This window comes from Lichenostomus cassidix, chromosome 2 (assembly GCF_008360975.1).
Source record: "Lichenostomus cassidix isolate B80296 chromosome 2, HeHo_3.0, whole genome shotgun sequence".
In the NCBI taxonomy this organism is placed as follows: Eukaryota; Metazoa; Chordata; class Aves; order Passeriformes; family Meliphagidae; genus Lichenostomus; species Lichenostomus cassidix.
Genome location: NC_139482.1, coordinates 51,598,210 through 51,605,207, shown reverse-complemented (window position 1 = coordinate 51,605,207; position 6,998 = coordinate 51,598,210). Strand labels below are relative to the sequence as shown.

General features: G+C 43.9%; 1 long non-coding RNA gene across 1 annotated transcript; it reads left to right on the top strand.

Moving 5' to 3' along the window:
- Nucleotides 1–2,310: 2,310 nt before the first annotated feature.
- LOC146441358 (uncharacterized) lies at nucleotides 2,311–6,339 on the top strand. Its single transcript, XR_014850435.1, has 2 exons — nucleotides 2,311–2,801; nucleotides 5,721–6,339. It is a non-coding gene; the product is annotated as an uncharacterized LOC146441358 (long non-coding RNA).
- Nucleotides 6,340–6,998: the final 659 nt, after the last annotated feature.

The window sequence follows — 6,998 nt, the reverse complement described above, 5'->3', positions numbered from 1 at the left end:
GTGAAATGGGCTGCATGTCTGAACAGCACTCTTCTCTTTCCCCCTGCTTCCCCCCACTTCCCCCTTCCCCTTGTGGCATGATATTTTGGATTTCTTGCCTGCCATGCATTTGATAGCTATTGACTTGTCCAGAAAACCATGCTGTAACTCCCTTTGTTATGTTCATCTCTATCCCAGAAGGGCCCTGAGGATACCTAGATTGCCACCAGCAGTGAAAAGGCAGACAGGTCATGCATTTAACTGGAAACCTGTATCAAAAAAGCATCTAAGGTGAAAGAAGAATCAAATCTACTTGTGTATCTCAGTTGATTTCCACTAATTGCTCTGAGAGCCCTTGGGATTGCAGCATTTGTAGAAGCATAGAAAGTCTCATTTTCTGGCGTATATTATGCATGTGTTTCTGCAGGCTTTTCTGATGACCATATGATTTTCAGAAGCCTGGATCTGAAACCAATTTGTTAAGATGTTACTGTAGCATGCAATACTCATCAGGATTTTCTTTCTCATGTGTACTGCTCATGTATTTTACTTGTTGGAGGTTGGGGGATGCCTTGGAATTTTTCTCCATCACTGTTACTAAGCAACAAATAGCTGGGTGATTAGAGCTATGAACTCTTTTGTAAGAGGCAAAGGGTGTGTTTGGGCAGGGCAGGGTAAGGGAAGAGCGGGCCGTTGGAACACTCACTGTCATTCAGACGCTGAGAGGAGAGGCTGCTCTTTGCTTTTCGGGCTGCGACCAGAGGAAATCCAATTGTGCCCTGTTTTTCTTCTCCTGGCTGGGTGAGCTTTGATTCAACCTTTTTTCCCACTGGGAGGTGCACGTTTCCCCAGGCTGCGTTTTCTCGTAGCTGCTGCCGGGAGAGTCCAGCTGCCTCTGCCGCCTGCCCCCGCCCTCTGCTGCACGAGACTGCGGCGTCTGCTGTGACTGCAGAAATCCTGGCGACCTCGCTAGCTAGCCAGGGAGAGAGCCAGCTCCTACCCCTGCTGCCCTGCTTTCTCGCTGCTCTGAGCTGCTTCGCTGCCCTGCATGCTTCTCAGCCCGCCATTACCAGCTGTGTGAGGCTGGCCTGACGCTGCGCCACAGCGCCACCTGCAGCCGCTCAGGAGTCAACGCACCTGCCCTGCCCGGCCGGGAGCTCAACAGCGCCCCTGCTGCTTGCGACTGTAATTACACCACACGGGAAAAGGCTCAGCAGCTCACAAGTCATCTGCTATTGGTTTCTGGTTCTAGTTGTGGTTGCTATTATTGTTATAAATAATTGCTTGTTTATAGATACTAGTAAAGAACTGATATTCCTTTTCCCATACCTTTGCCTGAAAGCCCTTGATTTTCAAAATTAAATAATTCGGAGGGAGGGGAGAATCACATTCTGTGTCCCAAGGGGGGGTTCAACCTCTCTTGGCAGACACCTGTCTTTCAAACCAAAACATTACTATAAACATAAAATTTCTAGATGGACTTCCACTGGTGGAAACTTTCTGCACATTACCTGAGGAGAGCACCAGGCAGTGGCCTTTTCATCCTTTGCTATGGGATCCATGCCCCAGCCTTTCTGGAAGCAGAAACTGTATCATCTAAGGAGATATCTATGGGTCAACAAAACAACAAACCTTTTTCTCTGCTTACCTGAAAGGCCAAAGGAGAACCACATTCATGTGGAAAAGTTCCTAACACAACCCTCTTACAAGAAGAACCTCCATGTGGATACCAGTCTCTTGATTTACATATAACACATCCCTTTTTCATCCTTGTGGAGAACAGCATGGGGAGCCAGTGTGTTTTTACAGAAGAGCAGTAGTGGCCAAGGGAGTCACAGCCCCTTTTTACTGCTGCCTAATACAATCTCACTCACACATTATAAGATAGAGTCATAGGTAAAAGGTTGTATAGTGCACCCCTCCCACCTCCACCCAGTTCGTGCAGGGCTTCATCTGTCCCTGCAAGGTATATATTAGTGCCATCAGCATTGCTCTTCCCATGATTTCTACAGTTTGAGGCTAGGAGGAAGGAGAAACAGAAAAAGGAACATATTCCTTAGTCACTGAATTTCCACATTTTCTATTAGTCACTGAAATGGTCTGTGTTAGCCAGAAACTTGTGCCTGCATGATTTTATCTTTTGAATTCTTCTTGCTCTTCAAGATCTGATTTGTCTTTAAAAGAAACCATGTTTTTTTCAGAAAGCATGAGGAAAAAGGTCTTATTTCCAAGAATGAAGGCGGAGAGGATCTTACAAAAGAAACTGCGCATATTCCAGCAATACCAACACCATTTTGGTAGTCCACAACACTGTACATGTGCGAGCGATGCTGACGCCATTTTGGTAGTCTTTTCCAAATTGGCCAATTGAAATTAAAAGGCCCGATTTTGCGGGTTGGGGGGGCTCCTGCACACAGCCAGTTGGTGTGGGGACATCAGAGACAGTCTCCGCGTTTACCGTGGACCACGCGTTGCGCCGTACCGGCTCCAGGAAGCGGCAGGACCGGCTCCAACCACGCCCCGCCTGCAACTCCCATAAGACAAGCGTGACGTCACTTCCTGCACATTCCAAAATGGCGCCTGCACCACGCAGCACGCTGCGCGCGAGTCGGAGTGCCTCCGGAGCACTCCCTGCCACTCGCGCAGGCACCGGAGGGCATCCACGGTGTGCGGAGAGGCAGCTACAAGTGGCACACGCCGCTCCGGCACTGCGAAACCAGTTTGAGGCTATGCGCACACGGCCGGTGGCTCCGGAAGCCCTGCAGCGCCAAGCCCGCAGCACAGAGACATTCAGGAAGGACAGCGGACGCAGTGCGATGCGGGTAAGCCGTCGCCGTGGCGGCATTGGGCGTAGGGCTACAGTTTCGTGTCTCCGGTACCCGGTTCTGGGTTACAGCTTCTGGGTTCCGGTGACACACAACCGTTTTCTGGAGTTCCACTTCCGGGTTCTGGCACCTGACTTCCGGTGGCCAGAACACGGCTTCCAGTTTTGGAAATTAAGTTCGGGTTTCTGGAACACTACTTCCGGTTTCGGAAATCCAGTACCGGTTTCCAGAACATGACTACCGGTTCCAAAAATGCATTTCCTGTTTCCAGAAACCCACTTCCGGCTTCCAGTACAGCCTTCCTGCTTACGTAATGGACTTCCAGTTTCCGGATATATGTTTCCGGGTTCCGGTACCTGACTTCCCTTTTCTAGAAGTCAACTTCCCGTTATCAATACACGACTTCCGGTTCCAGAACATGACTCCCGTTTTCTGGAAATGAACTTCTGGATTCCGGAACAAAATTTCTGGTTCCCCAAACCTACTTCTGGGTTTCATGACCGTACTTCCAGGTTCCGGAACAAACGTTCTGGTTTTTGCAGTCTCTTCCCGTTGAAGAACAAAACTTCTGGTTCTACTTTCGGTTTCCAGATGCCCACTTCCAGTTTCTGGATAATCATGTCTGGATTCCGGTAATCCACTTCCCATTTCTCGATAATAACTTCCTGTTTTGGAAGCACAACTTCCGGTTTCTGGATAATCACCTCCAGTTTCCGGAACACTACTTCCGGTTTCCGGAACACTGCTGCTGGTTTCCAGAACACCGCATCTGTTTTCTGGGTGATCACTTCCGGTTTCCGGATAATATCTTCCGGTTCTGGAACACTACTTCCTGTTTACGGAACACGCCTTCTGGTTTCTGAAACATAACTTCTGGCTTCCAGATGCCTGCTTCCAGATAATAACTTCCGGGTTCCGGAACAGTACTTCCAGTGTGCAGGTGCCTACTTCCGGTTTACTGGTGCGTACTTCCCGTTTCCCAAATGCCCACTTCTGGTTTTCGGATAATCACTTCCGGTTTCCCGATCACTACTTCTGGTTTCCAGATAATCACTTCCGGGTTGGGTTAGGGTTTGGGTTTTTTGGGTTTGGGTGAAAACTAAACTTAGGTTATTTATTACTCAGTTTAACTGGGAGTGTAAGAGTTGGAAATCAAACTGCAATTCCCCTAGCAATGCTTATCTCTGCAGCGAGCAAATTAGCCAGTAGTGCGTGGTTGGAGAACAGCACGTAAAGGACCTGTTTAACCAACAGAGGAATCATGATGCCATCCATTACCAACCGTTAGGGGAACTTTGCAGCATACAAAGATTTGGTACAGATATTGAAGAAAAGATTAATAGGGAAGATGGAGATAAATGGAAAAATATTATGTGGGTTTGTAATACATCATTCAGTGGAGAAACTCATTACTGTTTTTTGCTAAGAAAAGCAATTCTGTAGCTCTCACTCTTTGTACAGTTTCAATAACATAATTGTTAATTTTCCATGTGGCGTAGTAGCAGGTTCATACAATTATTTTACAGTGAGTGAGGATCTAGAAGAAAGGGAGGCAACAATGTGCTATTATCAAAGGGGATGCATGGGGCTAGAGAAAAGGTAATAAGGTTGACAGTAAGGTAATAAAGAGTGGATTTGGGAATACTTATAACAGGCATTTGTATTAACAGTGTTTGTACAGAAAATAAGGAAAAAACCCAGTTAATTTTGCAGAGGATGATCAGAATGCTGTAGACTTCAGTGATAGAATGGGCAGTTGTGGATGTAGGGTTGGTAGATTTAATAGGTTTATGGGTATATTTACCACAGTCCAAGGTCATACAATCTGCCTGCAGGAGAGTTGGTCAATTGCTAAAAAAAAAAAAAAAATCCATTAAAACTGGAGCAGATGCCAAAAATGGGAATGGAGAGTCTGCTTAATGCAGAAAGCTGAGAGCATTCTGGCTTGTTGAGCAGAATGGAGGCTGTTCACAAATACAAGAGAGATAAAAACATACATCTGTACACTAGGGAGGTGAAAAATGATTAAGGACCATACCTGCAATAGAACAAAATTATTATATGTTGCTCATGATGAAATTCAAGCTAAAAAAGAACAAAAAAAAGGAGTGGTTAACAATCAGAAGAGGAAAACTTTGGAGCAACCTATCAGTGAGGCATTTTGGAAACACTTCAATGAACTTGGGGAAAAAGTGCTATAATGTGGTTGTTGTGAGCCAGTAAACTAAGACTCTCATATTTCTGTGGCTCAGGGAAGTACAGTGGTCTCAGGAGGCATGAAAGAATGCCTCCTTATTCATTGAGGGTGACAGCTTCTAGGAGCCCACGAATATGCAAACAAAGTGGTTTTTTTCTTCATAAATTCCTGGTGAGGGAGATATATTGGCAAGTGAGATGGCTGTAATATTCTCTAAGCTTCTGTGTGAGATTTCCTGCAGCAGGCTTTTAAAGTCTAATTGTCATTAACAGTTCTGCACATGGTGTTTATGTGAGGATGGAGAGCAGATATCTAAACCTGCTTCAAATTCTGCCAAGGGAATGACAAGCCAAATTACTGGTCTGACAGATAAAGAAAGTTAGAAAAGGATGAATCTAGGCAGTCTTCCATTTTATGGCTTGAAGGGAGATTTCTGTCTGAAGTGAACTCCCTATTCAGACAGTTTCCTGAGATGTGTTTTTATTTCCTCAGCTCACTCCTGGTGTTTAACTGTATAAATATTTCCATGATCTAGCACTGAGTTTTCAGGTCTAACAATAATGAGAAGACAGCTGAAATACAAAAGTGGAGCCCTCCTAGAAGCCATTTAAAAATCTATCAGTCTGACATAAAACAGGCTACTAATAGGGCTGTATTTAGATTTTTCCTAACCTGAACAGGTAAGGAACTTATGTGGCATGTTCTCCTTTTTTCCTCAGATGTTCTAGCTTTGAAGAGCATTTTGGATCACAGAATACAGGAATGACTTGGTTGTTCTTCAGTCCCTCCATCACTGTCACACTGCATGCAGTTCACCATAAGGCTGAGTACCCCTCTGCAGTTATGAAGATGCTAAGAAGTTGCAGAATACAGAAGTTTGTGTGCTTGAACAATGAGAGAGGTGACTGCTAATGTCATAGAAAATCTCAGCTCTTCTGACGTAACTGCACTGACTGGCTTAGACTTCCTAAAGTAGTTAAATAAAAGAACATAACTTCTCCACGTGTGTTGCAATTCAGTTGTCATATCACATCAGAATTAAACAAATAACCTTTGCACATTTCTGGAGTAATGTTGGCCTTTATCAAGTAGTACAAATATTGTTGTATCCAGGCTCAAGCAAATTTATTTTTTAGCGTGATTTATTTTTTCACATCTATTTTTTTTGACCATAAAGTACAGCATCTTTCCAGCACAGGGGCTCCTTAACACACTAGGCCAACTTCTGTAAAAATTATAGATTCCAGGGACTAAGGTGGAGGAAATGATTGCAAAACTATTAATCATAGTTGACTATTTTAAGAAAAGGACAGCATAAGAGAAGCAAAATAGAGATAATGGGCTTCAGTAAAGCAGACGTTGATAAATTTTATGAGAGGATTTTTTTTGAGGGATAATTTAAGGATAAAGCAGTGCAGGGGAGATAGCAATTACTGAAAGAAGCTGTATTTAAGACACGACAGCAAATTACTGTGCTGCAAGGGAGAAAGGAATCAGCATAAGAAGGAATAGCTGCAGCAGAAGCTCTTTAAAGTCTTGAATCTTAAAAAAGGATTTATTTACAAATTAGGAACAAGGCCATCTGGCTAAAGCTGGGTAGAAAAAAAATGGACCAAAAGTGTATGGTTGAGCCCAGAAAGATAAACTATACAATGACTTACTACTATCAGGGGTGATAAAAATTAATGTGAAAAGATTGTATGAACACTAAAAGAGCAGAAAAAGGCAAAGTACAATTCTGACCCATTCCTTAATAGGCAAGGATTCCAAATAATAGAGCCATGATGAGAAAGCCAAGATATTTAATGACATCTTTGCTTCAGGCATGACATAAATTCTTAGCAAATGCCTAAAGCATTTAGGTTGTTTCCAAGAGCACAGAGTAGGGAAAGAAGAGGTTAGAAAATATTTAATATGTTACATATATTAAATTTAGAGTGGCCTGATAAAACTGACCCTGGAATATCTAAGAAACTGAAGCAATATCTGAACCAGTA